The 21,059-nt window shown below is 40.1% G+C and overlaps 1 non-coding gene across 1 annotated transcript; it reads left to right on the top strand.

The window, feature by feature from the left end:
- Positions 1-15,463: 15,463 nt before the first annotated feature.
- LOC119034759 (U6 spliceosomal RNA) lies at positions 15,464-15,568 on the top strand. The gene has a single exon (XR_005079624.2). It is a non-coding gene; the product is annotated as a U6 spliceosomal RNA (small nuclear RNA).
- The last annotated feature ends 5,491 nt before the right edge of the window (positions 15,569-21,059 follow it).

The following is a 21,059-nucleotide window of genomic DNA, read 5'->3' as shown; positions in this document are numbered from 1 at the left end:
TGCTCAGTGCAAAACTGACATCTAAAAGTTGAATGGCATACTATTGATTTCAGGATCTCTAGTTTCAGCAATTATGTTTTAAAAAATCATATCCTAATCTAGCAGAAAAAATAATTTACGGTGGCCTGTGGTTTGTGACTTACAACACTGTTCAAAATATACCTCTGAGCTAAGTAATCTGGGTCATGCCAAGGTTATAGGCCCTCTAATGACTTCAGTGGATGAGCTTCTGGGAATCCAGGAAGCTCCTGAAATTCCTTGAAAATGTGTGTGCTTATGCTTATATATTTTTCTAGGGAGAGAGTCCATAGATTTAATGACATTCATGATCTACAAATGGCAAAGAACTGTCAGTTTACATTGTCTCTTGACCAACCCATAGATACTCCATCACCAGAATGCTGTCCTGGGTATCATCTTGAATTGGTGGAAAAAGTTAGCTAACTGCCAAAGGTTTGAGTTCCTTTTCTCAAGTACAAAGTCATTACTGGGAAGAGGCAGCTCAGGCTGATACGCATTTTTCGTGATTTTTCTACCTTCTCTAGTGACCTTGAAGGCCTCATTTTGAAACTGGCAGCATCATAAGATGAAGGAATCCTTGATTACTAAGTCATGGAAGCAGCCAGGATAGTTGTCCAACTCCAAACATCTGCACTGGATTTTGGTGATTAGAAAATAAATGTTTATTATCTTATGTAATTGAGATTTAGGGTTATTTGTTACAGCAGTTAATCTATCCTGGCATACAACAATAACATCTCATACAAAACGACACAGCAAAACAAGTGTGATAGTTGGGGGAAAGTCCTCTTTGGAATTCTCTCTGGATCCAGGAAGCAACACTGCCTTGCAGAGTACAGTTTCATAGTGTCTTGTAATGTCTAAGTTACTCTGAGCTCAGATTTCTCACAAATCTAGTCCTCAGTTGCACGAGAGTATGGTTACCATAGATAGCTGATGCAAATAGGTTTTACTCACATGAGAACAATTCTGATATGGTAAAAGAGCTTTTAAGTGGGTGGAGATATTCATTCATTCATTCATTCATTCAATCAACAAATATTTGTTTATTGAGTTTCTTTAGTGTGTTTTAAAATGTACCCAGGATTTTGTTTTACTCAGGTATGGTAAAATACCTGAGTAAACACACAGGCAACTTTTTTTGTCAAGTAGAGTTTATTGCTTGCAGTTAATAGGATGAGACATACCACGCCATGCTCAGCCACCTGGAGAAGCACCCAGGTCAGTCAGGAAGCAGGGGTGAGGAAGCACAGGTAATGGCCTTTAGTCTGGCTTTCGTGGGAAGGGCAGAGCAAAGCAGGGTGAGCAGCTGAGCAGGCGTAAGACTGGATAGTTAAGACTAATTTTGGCAGCCTCTGGAATATAGGGTGGACTCTAGCCAACAGGAACTTGGCCTTGGGGTGATTGAGGGCAGGGGAATAGTGTCCTGGACTATGGGCACCTGATAAAAGGAAATGGATGGAAGAATGGACTCAGGATAGGTTGGCTGACATACAAAAGTTGTGCTTGCAGGCAAAGTATTTAGTATCTTTAGGAATCAGCTAATCATAGAAGGGGCAGTTTTTCTTCAGTTCACAAGGCCCCAAAATGTCAAGGCATCATAAAATATAGAAAATAAAAAAATGTGATTAATAAATAATATACCAGACATATTAAAAAAGGTACTAGAAACTTATGTAAATCAAATTAACTGAATAATGACAAAGACAAAAATATACCTAATGTTCAATAGACTCGGTTTAGCATCTTACTATTCCACATCATGGGAATCATTTTGACTACTGCACATTTTTGTTAAAATTATTCACTTAAGTGTGTACATCAAGTTGTTTGAGATTAAAATAAAACCATGAGTATTTCAACTTATTAAAGGGAGGTTCTGGCAGGAAAGGCCTAATTACTTCAGGGTTTAAATTAGAATTCATACTAAAATGTGAACTTAAAAAACATGCAGAGTTTATACTGGTTTTGGAAGACAAATGCAGCCCCCCTTGACAAACACCTCTGGTACCTATACTCCCTCCTGCCCCAAAGAACAACATGTTAAAATATAACCCAATGCCTAAAATTTCCCAGGGGCTCCCTACTGGCTACTGGCAAAGTTTTCAAACTTCGATCATTTACATACCATTGCTCAATATATGCCTTATCTGCCTAGCCCATCTTTTCGTATTTTCTCAAGGTTTTCTATGATGAACTCATCTGGTATTATCTATGTTAGCTTCGCCTTAAACAATTTTGTACATGTACAGTTTTGGATGCAACGTGCTATTTTCAGGTGTTTCTAATTTATATACAATGAGCACATACCCAGTGGGAATCTTTGAGGCATTGTTTGTGTGCCACATGACAACACCCGGATGACCGGGGGTGCCCATGCCACCCCACGGGGAGGCCCAGCTGGGAGGGTGGTGCTCAGTCCACTGAGCCTACTTTTCAAGGTTCCTTATCATGTAGCCTCTGACCACTTCTTTTCTAGCACCCTCTTCAATTGTCCATGCAGCAGTCTGGATGGCTGGCCTTGAATTTCTGACTCTGGTATGCCTTGCCTTGCTTCCATGAACAGTTCTGTGCCTTTAACACCACCTCCTCCACCTCAGGCAGGCCCCTAGGCTGCCTCTAAATGTCCCCCGTGGCTCTGTGCTAGGGCTTCCCGTGGGGCTCTCCTTCCTACTCCCTCCTACTCGCAGCCCCAAGCTCCTGTTGCTTCCAGTTTCTGCTTTGCTACTACTGGATTTTGTCTTTCTAGTAGGTCCCATCAGGATGGTGTGTGGGTGTTATTTTCCACTAGTTTTAATTCTACGTTTATCCCTAAATGCTGTCTCGGGGGCTCCTTGGTTTCAAATTCTGAACCCCATGGGGCAATGTGAGCTCATCCACTCAATTTTATTGTCTTTGCTGTTGTAGACTTCCCCACCTACACAAGAGGGAAACAAGGCTCTTCCACAGCTGTTTTTTCCTGCCCCGAATGTTTTCTTTTTCACTGGTCTTCTGGTATGTTCCTACTTAGCTTGCAAGACTCAATTCCAATATCACCGCGTCCTGGGAGCCTTCCTTGCCCACCCTCAGCAGGGTTATGTTTTTCCTGTTCTTTTGTCTCATAGAACTTACTGTAATTGCTGTGATTGTTGGTCTAGACATCTACTTCTCCTGCTTGTTTGAGGACGTACAAGGCAGGGTATATATTTACTTACCTTTATTTCCCTAGCACTTAACACACATCTAGTAGTAAGACAGTGCTTAAATGATGTTTATTAAATTCATGAGTAGATTAATAAACTGTGGGAATGTATTAAGTAATAGGTACTTTGGAATAAAGTTTTGAGATTTAGTTCCTGGATATAGTATAAGAATGGGAGGGGAAGTGTTCCTACAACAAAATAACGAGAGGAATGAATAGTCTATTGAGTTTCCCCCAATCCCCACTTCCCACCTTGCCATCCCCCACCCTGCTCCAACTCCAGGGCACCTGGAGACCCCTGGAATAGCAAGAACTTTTACTTATGAGACAGAGCAGGAAGTAGCCTCTGACCCAGGGGTGAAATGTCATGTTCATGCCCAGTCCCCAGCGATCCACTAAACTAAGTCCAGTGAAAAACTTTGTTAGGGCTAAATACTAGGAAAAACACTGGGTACATTTTCCCTAGTTTAAGCTGAAGAAAAAATGTAAAAGGGGGGAAGGAGCCAAAATTAAAGAAGACAGCTGGTTTAATTTCTCTTTTTACATAGTTTCCATTGCAATCCTCTCTTAGTCACAAAGTCTTTCTCAATCACTTTACTGCTCTTCCTTTGCCTGAAATTTTTCAGCTTTTTCTACATTAAATAAAAACAACAATAAAGGGGTGAGTAGACTGTGACTTTATCCTCTCTCTTCTACCTTCCCCTCCTACACACACACACACACACACACACACACACACAAGCTCAGTCCAACTGTATTTGGTTAAAAGCAGTTTCTGATAACAGCAACCCAGAAACAAGATCTCTGCTCTCTTTGAGAAACAAAGTCCATCTTTCTTGAGGTGTAAAAATATTAGATGTTACTGCCTGCTGGCGTCACTCACTCTGCTCTCCAGTCTACAGGCAGGCGGGGCTTCTGGTGAACCAAGCACAGCTGCTGAGCAACAATAGTTCCTCACGGAGCCAGTGAATAGAAACGCCTAATTTTCTTGACCTTTTCTGCCCCTGCTCCATCCTCAGTCATCAGAATGAGTGTTTTGATTTTGGGCTGTGAGGGGGAAGGATGGGACGATAAGGGAGGCTCCTTTTTCACTTTGTCTTTCTCTGTCTTTAAAAATAAAAGAGAGAAGTGTTCACTGGGAAATTTTGCTTAGTAATTTTGCTCCCAGTCTTAAAACAACAACCGAGAAATTGTGGTGCCTGTGCATGTGTGTGTGTTTAGCAATTCCACTTTAAGAGGAGTTGCTCCATCTGAGGCCACCCTTTCTGTCAGAGGCCGGCAATTTGCTCACTGAGGGAGAGTCTCACTGGTGTTGTTGCGGCAGGTCACTGCACTCGGACAAGCTGGCCAGTGGGGGTGGGACTTAGACACTTGTAGGCATTCAGCACTTTCAGCTGAGTCAAAATAATGTTCACTCTTTCAAAGCATCAGAAGGAATCCACATGTTCTGTGTAGCCCTCAGACAAGGACCACCCAATAATGCCCTTTGCCATGGGATAATGGAGCTTGCCTTCCTCCAAACTCTACTTAACAGCTTGGGGATGTTTTATCTGTGTATTGCTCTAATGTAACCCTGCCTTGGTAGCTGTAAACTGCATTCTGGAAATGCCAGTCACTCCAATCCATTGCTACACAAGCTTCGAACAGAGCAGCCTGAAGCATGAATCCTTTCTTTTCTATTTTTGAAAGAAGTCAGCCAGTGAGAAGCAAATCAAAGCTTTGAGCCTTGCCCGCTAGGCTGCCCGTGCATAGGGAGCTCAAACGAGATGCTTCTCTCCCTCTCCTCCTCCCTAACAAAAGACCCACTAATCCCGATTCCCTTACACAGAAACAAAGTGCAGAACCAGCCTAGGGACAGGAGCAGCTGGCACATTAATGCCCCCAAAGCCCTAGCTGGCACTTCACCCTGAAAGCCAATAACCCCACCTCCATGGGAGATGGGAAGGGATTCAGTTGCTGTAACACAACAAATTATGTTTTTAACAAAAAACAAGTTCGGCAGAGTGTAGGCATCTTTAGACAAGAAATGCCTCATGTACCTGCAGTCAACTCTCAGTATCCCTTCCGTCTGCAGCCCCCAGCACCCGGCCCCCAGGAGAAAAAGCTGAGGGAGCACCCACAAATCCACCACTAAACCAGAAAAGAATGGCTGTACCCACTCACTGCATGACCCACTATTACTTCCCCTTCTGATTAGTCTTGGCCCACACCACCTTTGGAAATCCTATTTGCATTTTCTGAAGTCTTGAATCTTGTCTAATAGCTAGCAAGGTTTGTTTTTGATCTCTGTATTCTGAACCATATCTCCTGACAGCCTCACCTTTTCTCAGTGCAGACCCAGCCCAACTTCTGGGAAACATTTTCGAGAGTCTCGAGGAGACGAGCTATATAATTCTCTTTGACTGGCCTAGTACAGGGCCACTGATTCTTTGGGACTGAGAATGGACAAGGTTAAGGAACACAGCCAGCTTTTCTTAGTGCCTCGGCCGCATCCCACACTGGGAATTCACAGCTGCTGAGTGGTGGCTCTGGGGAGATTTATTGGGAAAGAATGAGCTTTAGTTAATTTCAACAGCTCATGAAGTCACATGCGACTCTCACCCAAGGGTCTAGCTACACTCTCCAAGGGAGACAGAACTGCGACTGTGAGGGGAAGTGAGAGAATATGCTGGGAACAGGAAAAAAGAATCATGGAAGAGAAAGAACATTCATGTGGGATTCTGGCTGCAAACAGGGGAAGTCCCAGAGAAAGGATTCCTTCTCTTTTTCTGACTGCTGCACCCAGCTCCCCGACTCGAAGTCTCTCACCAGTGAGGTCTGAATTGGAGGGCTTCCCGTGGCTGCCGAGGGTGATCACGCTTAATTTCAAGTAGCAAAAGTCCATTTCAACCCATATTTTCACACTAACAGGGTGAATCTGAATAATAACTATATTGAGGCTGATTTTTGAACAACGTACCCAATAGACATATGTTACTTTTTCAAAACAGGGTTTGTTTAATAGTTCAGATACAACCTTCTGCTGACCCCAGAATCACCTCAGGAACCATCAAGTGTGGCTGTTTGAATATGCTGGTTAGAAATGATGACTGTTTCTCAGTGATCCCTCCCAGGTTTAGCTGCATCTGTCTCTACCTCAGCTACCAAATCCTGTCAAAATCCCTGGCTTCATGGGGACAAACTCATAGATGGCGAGCAGGATAACAACTAGCAGGGTTGGGGAGGGGAGATGGTTAGCAGGTGGAGGAATTGAGCAAAAAGGAAAAAGAACTCATGGACAGGGACCGCAGTTTGCTGATTGCTGGGGAGAGGGGGATAGGAGACTAAAGGGTGATGGAAAAAATACAATAGAAGTTAAATATAATAAAATTTAAACAATCCCTGACTTATTTGCAAATCTCTAATACCTTGACTTCAAGCCTGATTTGATTTTCTTTGTCTTCCTAGCATGTGACTTCTCTGTGTTTCATGGGTTTTGTTTCCTCTCCCAGGCCTTTGGATCTGAATAATTTTCCAAGGTTTGGTTCTGGTTGTATTGCAGGCTGTTTATGCTCAGGGAAGCCTGACTCTTCAGGGGCCCAAGATGCCAGAATGGGGCCAGGTTTCATGTCTAGACAGAGAAAGAACAACTTCTGGAGGACAACAGGAGACAATCTCCTCTCAGGCCTCCTTAGGAGTGAACTTCTCAAATCTCATTGTTTAGATTTGTGTCCCATGCACATTCATAACAGAGAGATCAGGATAACCATTATTGGCTTAGACTAATCAAATCCACCTTTTCAATGGGGGAACAACTTTAAAGTGCATGGCTGAGAGGAGGTAGGGTGATAACTGAACCAAACAAGAATTCAGTTAGGAAGGTCAAGGTGGGGAATGACTTTGGAAACCAAGTGTCTGCTAAATTGCTTTGCTTCATCTTTCCTTGGAAACTCAGCTCTCAAGATTCTAATCGCCTTTCTGCAGATGAATCCCAAGTCATTATCTTTGGCCAAGACCCCTTCTGACTTCTAGCTACATATCCACATTCAATGTTACTTCTACTTCAATTATGTAGCTCAAATTCATCTTCCTTTTCTTCTCACCCACTTCCCTAAAACTCAGTCCTTCTCTTGACTCCCTTACTTCCCTTATCATGTAGGCTTCCTCTTTATCACCTCCATTTCCTTGATGTTAATTTAATCAAGTTCTGTTGATTCTTCTTTGAAGAATAATTTTCTTATTTCTCTTTCTTTCCATGTGCCTAACCTTCTATTTGTAGTATAGGCTGAATTCACAGCTTCATCAAATTTCTCAAGTAATAGTAACCAATAAAAAATCATTGAGATATTTTCCTTTTTTGTACTAACTTTTCAAAGTATAGAGTGTATTTCATGCCTCCTTCACAACTCAATTCAGACAAGCCACACTCAAATACACAGTAGCCCCATGTGGCTAGTGACTACCATGTTAGACAGCACAAATCTGGGCCATAAAGGCAAGCAGGCCAATCACCACTCCATCAGCCACCTGGCTTGATAATTGGTTTAAGGAGAGTTCAAAAGCCTCTGTAGTCTTGGTGAGTGAATGAGCAGGTGAATCCTACTCATAGGGTTCCTGTTCCTTCTTTCCTACCAGCTGTACCTTAACTCATCCCTAAGGATTCATCAGGTACTGTACATGATAAGCTCAGTAGAGGAGAAGAAGAAAATACTGAGTCTGAGTTTCCAGATGACTCTATAAACCATGGGCTGATGGCAGCTTGAAGAGGACTACTGTAACTGCAAGAGTAACCCTGAAGGAAAGTAGAGAAGGGAAGCTCAATGGGCAGAACTGCAAGCAACACATCATAATTCCCACTTTCCCTGAAAGGAAACATGTTGCATGAGGACTTATTGCTGATAACATTCAGTATACCACTGTGTGTTGCCTGCTCTATAAGCGACAGATAACCTCAGGCTGGAGTTAACCATTCTGCAGAAGAGTTAAAAAGTGCTGCATTACTCAGGTATATGTTTTCTGCCTGAAGTCTGTGATTTGGGTCTTCATAAGTCCAGTAATTTGGAGTGCTAGTGAGTTGCAAATTAATAACTCCTACATCCCAGTCTAAAGCAGTTTAGATAGTAGCATCCTTAGCAGGAGATAGCCACACAAGAGTGGTAAGCTCTGGCAAGGTGGGATTTAGGTTGTCTTCTTCTCAGTTGAGACCCTTGTTTCAAATAGATTCAAGGTACCTCCCCTTCACTGGAGGACTTGGGAATAACAGAGCACAGAGGCTTGTAGATGAAAGAAAACCTTCAGATTTAAAAACTGTGTTTAGATGAGATATTTGACTGTGGTTACCTGCATAGAAACTTACCAGCAGCAAGTAGATGGGAAGTCTATAAAGTTTTTTGAAAGAACTGTATGGACAAAGAAATCCCAAGCCTATTTGAAATAGCTTGTGTCTATAAAATCCTGAAATAAATTTCTATGAATTCCTAAACACATAACACATGGAAGTAGACTGCTAAAGCTAAGTAACCCCAAGTGTTATGGACTGAATGTTGGTGTCCTCTCAGAATTTATATGTCGAAGCCCTAACTCAATGTCACAGTATTTGGAGGTAGGTGGGGAAGGTCCTTGGGGGTGATTAGGTCTACATGAGGTCATGAGGGTGGAGCCCCTAGACTGGGATTAGAATAATTATAAGAAGAGAAGAAAGACAGAGTCTCCCTCTCCTTCCCTCTCTACCTTCTCTTCTCTTCTCTTTCTTCCCTCCTTCTTTCCCCTCTCTCACTCTTCCTACCTCCCTCTTCCTCCCCATTTCCTCTCTTCTCCTCATCCCTTCACCACATGAAAGCACAGCTGAAAGGTGGCCATCTGTAAACCAAGAAGGGTCCTCACCAGAAACTGATAACGCTGGACCTTAATCTTGAACTTCTTAAGTCCACCAAAATGTGAGAAGTAAATATTTGTTTTTTAAGCCACCTATTTGATAATATTTTGTTATGACATCCCACACTAAGACACCAAAGAAGTACTCTGCAATGTCTGCCTCCACTGTGGCTGGGAAAGATAAAGAACTCGTGGAGTATCTACTGTTGGAGCTACAGACACAGTGTGAGCATTGAATCTCCTCATTGCCATGGCCCTGCCATGGGGAGTTCTCTTTCTGCTCTGCAGAATCTGATCACTGCTGGGGGACAGTAACCACTGCATATTCCCTTGTCCTCTTCTGCAGTTTCTCTGCTCCCTTCATTACCATTTTCTATTTGGTGTAATGGGATTAATAGCTTATAGAAGCTAGATCTGAACCTGATAGGAAAGCATGTAGGTATTCGAGGCCTCACACTGGATGCAGGAAATGGGTGAAGCTCATTTTATGCATGGGAATGAGTACATATATATGTCTGGGTAGCTTGGAGGATGGAGTCTACTACTTGCTTTCCAATAGCCATTCCCCTTCTCCCTTAGTAACAGAAACCTGGGCCATGGCCAAGATGAATGATACAGGATAGGAATAAACCCTGTTGGAATTATCGTGTTTGCAATAATTATTTACATACCATTGAGATCATATCTATTCATTTTGTTTTTCAGGGTAGTGCTGGCTATGGAATTGTTCAAGGAAAATCAAGTGGTAGTAGTAGAATGGGCTTTTAATTAACCAGCTGTCATCAAATTTAACAAAAAACTCTGTGAGGCTTCTAAATGTCCAGTAGCATCTGATCAATTATCACATTTATAAATGCTTTAGCCCTTACTTGTACAAACAGAAATATTATATAAAGACTATTTTTCATTTGTGAGATGTTTGGCCCACTGCATCTCCCAGATGGAATCTGAATACAAATTGGGGTTATTCCATTAACAGGATTTCAGAATGAGTCTGTTTTAGTGTTGAGATTACAACTCAGTAGAGATTTGTTTTCAGTTCTGTTTTGGGCCCTCAAAAGATATGTTTTGATACATTTAGTAAACTTTGTGAGTATTCTTATCCTTATTGTGTTCATGTTGTATTTGCATAATTCAGTAGAAATATATTTGTAACCCCTTAAATCAGTCCTAAAAATGAAGGTGTGTTGAAGTGTAGCAGATCATCTTAAAGATGGTACTCTCTTCCCCTTACTGCAAAAGCCCACTGATAATCTCAGGTAAGCAGGCTGATGTCATAAAAATGGAGTGAGAACATCCACACAGAGGGTCTGCTTTGAATTTTTATAATTTTAAACACTGGATTTGAAGCATACTGACTAAAAAGCCAACTTCATGATAAAAGTAGAATTTCTCTTATGTTTTTACATAAATATACATTTAAGAAGGATGTTTTTCCAAGAAATTCCTGTGTGAAGTACAGGGCTGAATCTTACACACATACTTTCCCACATACAATCCTGAACAGGCTGCTGAATGATAAGATGATAAGTTGAACAAAAGCAACAGCAGAAGGTTCCTTTTCTTTCTTTCTTATTTTTTAAAAAGAACAATAGGTTTATTGTACAGGCCTTCAAATGACAAAACAACTTACTAAAAATGTAGGTTCCAAGCTAGTTGATGTTTCACTGCAATTTAAAAGCTCTTTCTGAGCTTAGATTAACACGCTGATAATTGAAAACTATCTGGATACGTTATATGTCCTAGATGTTAATCTCAGGCTTTCACAAGTGCCTGTACCTTCAGACCTTCACACCTCCTAAGTCGCCTTAAATCCTTTCTGGGAAAAGGCAGGGTATAAATAAATCCACTGGTTAAATTAATTTAAATTAAATTAATACAGTTGTTCCATTTATAGAGACAGGTTTCAATCTAGAGTATCTGTTCCTCTTATCTAATCAGCATCATTAAAATGCATGTGCCCAAAGCAGTTTTGTAGGGGTGATATACCCTGAAAGAACCCAAATTAAATGATTTCTTAGGGCAGTGCTAAAAAGTTTCCAGATAATTTTACAGCCTAACAAGCCAAAGGCATTAACTTCATTTTGTAGCTGCCTTGTTTCCTACAAAAAAAGATAAAATTTGTTTTTCTGGAGAGGTCTTTACCATAGATGGTTTGCTTACATTTATTGTCATGTGAATATAAACATGTCCAACTACAGAATTTCAAGCAGATCTCAAAGGAAGGTTTTGCTGTTAAACTGAATGTTTGTCATCATGCGCATGACTAGGGCCAACCGCCATTGTGAATGGCAATGGGGTTTCTGGGACTTACGCCACTTTAGTCAGCACTGAGGGTAGAGTTTGGGTGCTTCCAAGTACATGGTAAAACTGAGGATGTACAATTACCCCAAGCACTTAATTGAGTATGGTGTTTTTCCTGGTAGTTTGTTTACCATGAGTCTCTAAGGCACATAAGCAATGGGCCCAAATCTCACATGCTAATGAGACCTGATGTGTTTTGTGAGATGTAACCAATACACACATTTGTGTACTTTGCTACCCTACTTCTCTTTAAATATGTTCTTGTGCTGCTTCTAAGTTTGTCCTCTTATTTTAAAATTTATATGAACCATTGTCTTAAAATATAATTTTAAATTTCAAGGAAGAACTTGGATTTGAAAGAAGTTTCTTTTATTTCCTCCATATCTGGTCTGGGTGGTGATTGTATTAAATCAGGCTTTTATGGAAACACTATCATTAAAAAGCTTCTCATCATCCCTAGGGACAAGATGTGAAAATACATTGCAAGCCTTTCTGATTAGAAGTGTGAGAACTCCCACTTGTTTGTGATGGCTTTGTTTTGTTTTTGATTTGTAACTCCCAGCTTATGAACTTGTTTTAGAGCTATTTAAAGAGTTTCTAAACTAAAACTGCAAAGGACCTAGATGAAAAACATTACAAAACCCATTAATATAATGAATAAATTTGCGTCCCCACCCCCTACAGTGCACAGTCGTGCAAAATGTTCTCCTTATTTTTCTACCCTGTTCTTAGATTTGACTTGCTGTCTCCCTTTCCCCTCCCTCCTTGCCCTTGGGGGCCTGGCCATTCCTCTGGACTCTAGAAACTTTGTTTGCTTACTTTCACTTTTTCTCCCATGATCCTCTGGGTCCTTGGTTCTGTTCTGTGCTTCTTTAATTTTTCTTGAGTTTTCCATTGCTTGCTCCTCCTCTGAGCTGCTCCTCTATCCTTCTCTTCATTTCATTTGGCCTGAACCTCAGAGGCCCCTTGTCTTTGCCTTCTTGTTCATTCTGCTACTACTCAGATGCCAACTCATAAGCTTGGAGGGTTCTCCGCCTCATTGAAGTCAGTGCAAGTCTGGACAAATCTTTCTCTGGAATTCTCAGAGTAGGAATTTCCTGACTTAAGAAAGGAAACATAGCATCCTATGTTTCAGGAGGAATGGTATTGCTCAGTCCCTCCACCCACCCGGAGCTGTCAGCTTGCTCTCTATCTGTGAGTCTGTTTCTATTTTGCTTGAGAAAAAATGAAGAGAGAAAGAGAGAGAGAGAACTCATGGACCTGAACAATAGTGTGGTGAATGCAGGGGTGTGTGTGGAGGTAAAGAAGTAATGGGGTAATAAATGGTGCTGAAAAAAAATTTAAAAAGGAAGAAGGGTTTTGGTTTAAGAATGATAACTAAATATGCTCCTCCCCACTATAAAATGTGAAAAGAAATAGAAGAGGCAGATGGGAGTTCAAAACATTAGCTATTGATAAATATTTAGATTTATCGATCAAGCTGGACTGGACACCTGCTTTGTCCTGTGACGTAAACCAAGCTTTCACCTTAAACTGTCCGTTCTGGTCACTGGCAGAGCAGCCGAGCAGCCAGGCAGCCAAGTGTTGAGAACCCTCCCCAGCTGTCTCACAGCATGGACTCTGGTTTTTCAACTGTGGCGATGTTCTTCTGATACTGTTCCATGTGGGGACATTATGGTAAATGCAAGTACACAGTGATGCTGATGCTTGGTCCCCAATTTTATTCATTAGACCTTATAATACATAAGAATTAATTTTAATGTACCATCCCTTTATCTAATACATCAATACATTTTTATAAAAATTCTGATGGAACACTTGGTAACTTTCTGAGCACCAAAGACACAAAAATGAATTAGACATGGACAATTTTGGCCAACATGGTATAAGCACAGGAGTAAATTATACCCAAACATATTGTTATCTAAGAGTCTGCAGGAAAGTCTTCATAGAGAAGGTCCATCTTTGTTTGGTAAGTGCTCTTATAAATCCATTTCATCAGAGTAGATAGGTTTTGTCAAGTTTGAAGCTTATCAAATTTGGATGGCTCCTTTAGTGAGAATATAAAATTATGAATTAAAAATCTGGCTCAAAAGTGCAAATACTTAGAATAGAAACCAAAACCACAAAATAATTACTAAAGCCTTAAAAACACAGGTTCCTTGCTTCCGAGATCTCTCAAGGCATTTTCCCAGGAATGATTCACATTTGCCACCCAGTTTCTCATTCCACGCGGTACACTCTACAGCTCCCTTCGACTCCCAGAACTCTCGAGGGGTGTGCACATGGAGCCTGAACACACAGGCTCTTAAACCAAAACCATTCTTCCTTTTTAATTTTTTTTTCAGCAACATACCTCCACACACACCCCTGCATTCACCCAGAGCCCATGGAGGGGTGTGTCAGTGGCCTCAAGATAAATCTCAGAGGCAAACTTATAGAGTTTGAGTGTTGGTTGGACCATACCTTCAAGTAATGAAGGAGTAACTTCACAAAAAGGGGAGGGATGTGAAAGAACTCTGTACACTCACTGTGACAGCATCTCGTAACCCTGCAATTTTCAGGAAAAAAAACCCCAGAGAAGTCACATTAGGTCCATTGTCTTTACATTTTTGTAGAAATGAGTGAAAATTAATTCTGCATCTTGGTTGATGTGGGATCAAAACAGAGTTGAGAAATGCACTGACATACAAATTACCTACATGTCAGTCTTCATGGCTGAAGACTAAATGCCATGATACATCTTTATCTGAACCCTATTAGCTTATGATATATAAGGGCATATATACCAGACCCTTACAGAATGTTTGATAGCACATGGCCTGATATGGTAAAGATGTTTGCATTTGCATCTGGCACTGGATTAATTTATGCTATATTATATCTCAAACTGAAAATATCTAAAATCACATTTTCTCCCCCAAATCTTCTCATTTATTTCTGACCTTAGTTAAGGGCACTTACATCCTTGCCATCTATCTAAACCAGAACTCAGAGTCCCCAAGTCTTGTCCATTGCGCTAACAACATTTCACACGTATGTCTTATTCCACTTTTCCCTGTCTTGACCAGCGAGTACCCTTCTAAAGAACCCTGCTTTCTGCTAAGGTAATGATGGGTGCTGATCATTCATTGCTAAGACGTTGAAGGAAACCTACAGGAGACAGAATAATGCTCCCCACCAATGATGTCTATATCCTAGTTCTTGAAACTTGTGACTATGTTTCTTATGTGGCAAAAGAGACTTTAAAAAAAAACCTTTTTACTTATTTATTTTTAAAGAGAGGGAGGAAGAAAGAGAGGGGGACAAACATGCAAGAGAATCATTGATTTGCTACCTTTCACGCACTCCCACTCTGAGACCTGGCCCACAGATCAGACATGTACCCTGACTGGAAACTGAACCAGTGACTGGTTGGTTTGCAGGATGACACCCAATTCACTGGGTTACATCAGTCAGGGCATGGCAAAGAGGACTTGGCTAATGTAATTAAGGGTACAGACCTTGAGATGGAGAGGACTATCTTGATGTTCTGCGTGGCTCCAATGCAATCACAAGGGTCCTTATAAAAAGGATGCAGTAGACTCAGTTAAAAAGAGAAGGAAATGTGACTCTGGACACAGAGGGAAAGGGGAAGGCAAGGGGAGTGAAGAAGGAAAAGGGAGATTTTGAAGATGCTACATTGTTGGTTTTGAAGATGAAGGAAGGGGCCACCAGGCAAGGAATGTAAACAGCTTTTAAAAGCTGAAAAGACCTTGACCTTCATTGCTGGTGTAGCTCAGTGGATTGAGTTTGGCCCGTGAAACAAAAAAGACACTGGTTCAATTCCCAGTCCGGGCACATGCCTGGGTTGTGGGCCAGGTCCCTAGTAGGGGGTGTGCTAGAGGAAACCACACATTGATGTTTCTCTCCCTTTCTTTTTACCTCCCTCCCCCTCTCTAAAAATAAGTAAATGAAATATCAAAAAAATAAATAAAAGGTTAAAAAAGCAACAAAACAGATTCTTCTCTAGAGCTTCCAGAAAGAGAGCAGGCCCAACAACACCTTAGTTTCAGCTTAGGAAGATCCACCTTAGACTTCTAACTTTAGAACTTTAGAATAATAGTGCTCACTTCAGCAGCACATATACTAAAATTGGAACCATACAGAGAAGGTTAGTATGGCCCCTGTGCAAGGATGACACAAATTTGTGAAGTGTTCCATATTTTTTCAAAGATAGACCACATGATAGGACACAAAACAAGCCTCAACAAATTCAAGAATATTGAAATCATACCAAGCATTTTCTCTGACCACAAGGGACTGAAACTGGAAACCAACCCCAAAGGAAAAAATGCAAAACACTCAAAATCATGGAGATTGAATAGCATACTATTAAACAACAAATGGGTCAAGAATGAAATTAGGGAAGAAATCAAAAAGTTTCTGGAAACAAACGAAAATGAATTCATGACAACCCAAAATTTAGGACACAGCAAAGGCAATCTGGAGAAGGAAGTTCATAGCAATACAGGCTTATCTAAAAAAGACAGAAACATTTCAAACAAACAACCTAACCCTACACCTACAAGAACTCAAGGAACAATAACAAAGACAGCCCAGAGCAAGTAAGGAAAGAAATAACCAAGATCTGAGCAGAATTAAATGACATAGACAATAAAAGCACAATTCTAAGGATCAATGAATCCTGGAGCTGTTTTTCTTAAAGATGAACAAAATCCACAAGCCTTTAAGCAGGCTCATCAAGAAAAGAAGAGACAGGACCCAAATAAACACAATTGGAAATGAAAGAGGAGTGATTACAACTGACATCACAGAAATACAAAGGATTGTAAGGAATTACTGTGAAGAACTGTATGCCAAGAAATTTGAAAACCTAGGTGAAATGGACAAATTTCTAGAAAAAATATAATCTTCCAAGACTCAATGAAGAAGAAGCAGAAAGCCTGAACAGACCAATAACAGCAGATGAAATTGAAGCAGTAATAAAAAACTCCCAAAACACAAAAGCCCAGGACCAGATGGTTTCACATAAGAATTCTGCAAAGTATTTAAGGAAGAGCTAACCCCTATTCTTCACAGACTATTCCAAAAAATCCAAAATGATGGAAGACTCCCATACTCTTTTTATGAAGCCAGCATCATCCTAATCCCAAAACCAGATAAAGACACAACAAAGAAAGAAAACTTCAGGCCAATATCACTGATGAACATAGACACTAAAATCCTCAACAAAATATTGGCAAACCACATCCAATAATGCATTAAAAAGATCATACACCATGGCCAAGTGGGATTCATCCCAGGGATGCAAGGATGGTTCAATATTTGCAAATCAGTAAATGTAATATATCACATAAACAAAAGCAAAGACAAAAATTACATGATCATATCAGTAGATGTGGAAAAAGCTTTTGATAAGGTACAACACCCATTTATGATAAAATCACTCAGCAAAGTGATATACATAATAGGCCACTCCTCAATATAATAAAGGCCATATATGAGAGACCTACGGCCAACATCATACTCAATGGGCAAAAACTAAAAGCTTTTCCACTAAGATCAGGAACAAGACAAGGTTGTCCACTTTCACCACTTCTATTCAATATAGTATTGGAAGTTTTAGCCACAGCAATCAGACAAGAAAAGGAAATAAAAGGCATCCAAATTGGAAAGGAGGAAACAAAACTGTCACTGTTGGCAGATGACATGATAGTGTATATGGAAAATCCTATAGACTCTACCCAAAAACTGCTCGACCTAATAAATGAATTGGCAAAACAGCAAGATACAAAGTCAATATCCAGAAATCAAAGGCACTTTTGTATACCAACAATGAAGCAGCAGAAGCAGAAATCAAGAAAAAAATCCTATTTGATATAGCAAAAAGAAAAATAAAATACCTAGAAATAAACCTAACCAAGGAGGTAAAAGACCTGTATGCAGAAAACTACACAACAATGAACAAAGAAATCAAGGAAGACACAAACAAATGAAAACATAACATGTTCATGGATTGGAACAATTAACATCATCAAAATGTCCATACTACCCAAAGCAATTTACAGATTCAATGCAATACCTATTGAAGTACCAATGACATATTTCACAGACATAGAACAAACACTTCAAAAATTTATATGGAACCACAAAATGACTCTGAATAGCAGCTGCAATTTTGAGAAAGAAGAACAAAGTAGGAGGGATCTCAATACCAGATACCAAACTGTATTACAAGACCACTGTAATCAAAACAGCCTGGTACTGGCATAAAAATAGGCACATAGGCCAATGGAACAGAACAGAGAGCCTGAAAATCAACCCAACTCTCTACAGTCAACTAATATTTGACAAAAGGGTCAGCAACATAAAATTGAGTAAAAATAGCCTCTTCAACAAATGGTGTTGGGAGAACTGGACAGGTACATGCAAAAAAAAATGAAACTCAAGCGCCAACTTACACCACACACCAAAATAAATTCAAGGTGGATAAAAGACTTAAATATAAGCCGTGACACCATTAAAGTCCTAGAGGAGAACACTGGCAAGAAAATCTCAGATATTCCACACAGCAACATTTTTACCGATATGTCCCTTAGAGCAAGGAATATAAAGGAAAGAATAAACAAATGGGATCTCATCAGAATTAAAAAATTCTGCATGGCTAAAGAAAACAGTATTAAGATAAAAAGAGAACCAACTGTATGAGAAAACATACTTGCCAATGATACCTCAGACAAGAGTTTAATCTCCAAAATATACAAAGAACCTACACAACCCCACTCTAAGAAGACAAATAACCCAATTAAAAATTGGGCAAAGGACTTGAACAGTTATTTCTCTAAGAAGGACATACAGAGGATTCAGAGACACATGAAAAGATGCTCAATATTGCTAGCTATCAGAGAGATGCAAATTAAAACCACAGTGAGATACCACTTTACACCAGTCAGAATGGCCATCATAAACAAAGCAAAAAACAGCAAGTGTTGGAGAGGTTGTGGACAAAAGGGGACCCTAGTTCATTGTTGGTAGGATTGCAGACTGGTACAACCACTATGGGAAACAGTATGGAATTTTCTAAGAAAACTAAAAATGGATCTGCCTTTTGACCCAGCAATTCCACTTATAGGATTATATCCTAAGAACCCTGAAACACCAATCCAAAAGAACCTATGCACCCCAATGTTCATAGCATCATAATTTACAATAGCCAAGAGTTGGAAGCAACCTAGGTGCCCATCAGTAAGTGAGTTAAATATGCCCACCAATAAATGAATGGATCCAAAAACTATGGTACATTTACACAATGGGATTCTATGCAGCAGAAAGAAATAAGGATCTCCTGTGCTTTGCAACAGCATGGATGTAACTGGAAGCATTATGCTGAATGAAATAAGCCAGGCAGTGAAAGACAAATACCATATGATCTCATCTTTAACAGGAACCTATATAACAGAACAAACAAGCAAGCAAAATATAACCAAAGATACTCAAATAGAGAACAGGCTGACATTGACCAAAGGGGAGATGGGAGGGAATTTCAGGGTAAAGGGGAAGGATTTACAAGAACAAGTATAAAGGACACATGGACAAAAACTAAGGGGGGTAGAAATGGGAGGGAGGTGGGGAGCATTGGGGGGGGGTGGGCTGGAATGGGAGTAAAAGACAAAAAACTGTACTTGAACAACAATTAAATAAATTAATTCAAAAAAACCTGTAGAATAAGAAATTTGTATTTTTTTAAGTTACCATGCTTCTGGTAATTTGTTATGGTGGTAATAAGAAACTATTACACTGCCAATACATTCTTTGCCACTTGTGGTTGAAACAGTCCATTCATCAGCCTGGAGTATTAAAAAAAGAAAGCTAACATTTTAAAAAAGAAATAATCAGTCATTGAAACTTTCACTTTTCTTTCCCTTGAGACTTTCTTCTCTTCGCGTCAACTCAGAATCCCAGGAATCGATCTAAAACAAAGGTGAGCCAGTGCTGCTTGGAAACCCCAGGTGGTGAGAGAGCAGGGACTCTGACCCACCAGGGATAGACAGGCTGAGGGGTCCATGACATCTCGGTGGAAGACCTGTGAAGTTGGTGTACAAGTATTTGCTGGTGTGATGGTGGTCTTGCTGGGTCAGGGTCTTGGTGATTATGCAAATAAGAGTCAACTTGGTCTCTCAAAAAGCTGAACCATCTTCTTAAGGCTGTCATATTTACATATCATGAGATGCCTCTCACCTTAGCCATTTCTTGCCAGAACCCCCAAGCCCTGAGGTTGAGGCTTCATCGCCACTCTGGACCCAATTTCCCTAAGAGAAAGCCCCCTGTTTAGGTTCTTTTTATTGCCAAGAGATTTCAGTTGATACTATGCGCATTCATGAAGGATGTCGAAATCTATTTAATCTTCAAGAAAAACAAATGAGATTACAACCCCTTTCCTTCTAAGGAGGCAATTTTTTCTAATGTAAAATTTCTTTCCACTTCCTGTGGCCACTTACACTGAAGATATTGGAAAGAGACAAGAAAAAAAACACCTTTCCACATTCCCCAGAAAAATAGGTGCCTGTTTTCCTTATCTTACCTAATTGCCTAAAAGAAGGGACAGCAAATTACCAAGACACCAATTTTCAATATCCTGGAAAGAAAAAACTGTCCTTTGCAGGTTGCTAATGAAAGAATAAAATATCACAAGAAAGTTAAGAAGCCGAGGGGCGTACTCAGGAAGAGAGACGTGTGCCATGTAGCGCTCTGATCACTTCCACAAACGGAAGCGTGGTCATTGCCTTGGTCCTGCCGCGCTGCAGCTGTTGTGTCCTTTGGGTGTCTCTCTATCTTTAGAAACAATGACCGGACAGAACCACCATTCTACAACTCCAATTTTTCAGAAAGAAGGTGACCACCAGAGCTGTATTTAAAATAATCTTTTGGCAGTCCGAAAACTGACTTATAAACTGTTCATTTATTTATTGTTATCTATTGTTTTTCAGAAGCAATTAGCTGTCTGGGCTGTCTTGAGTTCATGAAATGTTATCTGTTTTTCTAATTTTTTAAATTATAAATATATTTTAAGTTTGGATTGTAATAATAAGAAAAAATAAATCTATTTTTATATTTTCATCAACATCTACCCATGTCCTAAATTTCTATCCTGTGCTTTCTTTTATGTAGGCAAAACTAAATACACAAATGAACAAACACCTTAACAATTTTAAGAAAATTTATTGAAAAACATCCTACCTTTCAGGCAAAAGTAGAAAATGAATTAAACTTAGTCTCCACTTTAGAGACACTCTCAGTTTAATGGTGCAGAGTGGCATGTCATCACCAAAAGTGCACAACTCCTCCATCAACATTTGAGCTCGTACTCCATTACATTTCTGTGGTTTCAAAAATGAACATGATAGACATGAAGCCTGTCACATGTAGCTTAATTCTGGCAAGGAAAGCAGCCATTGAACTAATTGTTACAAGTATGATCAATGTCTCTGTGGAAAGCCAAGGTATTTTAAAGAAATGTTTAATAGGCTGCCATGTCAAGTTTGAAGGAAAGTTCAAGAAAAAAATACTAGTTTGGAAATAATGGTGGCAATTGGGGGTGGGGTAGGGCAAGAGGGCAGAGAGGAGTCCCAACACAGAAGCGAGGCTATAAAGTATCCCCAAAATGAGAGGCTGGGGTCAAAGGAGGGGAAAAGCTACA

Source organism: Artibeus jamaicensis, unplaced genomic scaffold (assembly GCF_021234435.1).
Source record: "Artibeus jamaicensis isolate MK-2021 breed Jamaican fruit bat unplaced genomic scaffold, CSHL_Jam_final contig_1028, whole genome shotgun sequence".
NCBI classification, from domain to species: domain Eukaryota; kingdom Metazoa; phylum Chordata; class Mammalia; order Chiroptera; family Phyllostomidae; genus Artibeus; species Artibeus jamaicensis.
This window is presented reverse-complemented; position numbering and strand designations above follow the sequence as displayed.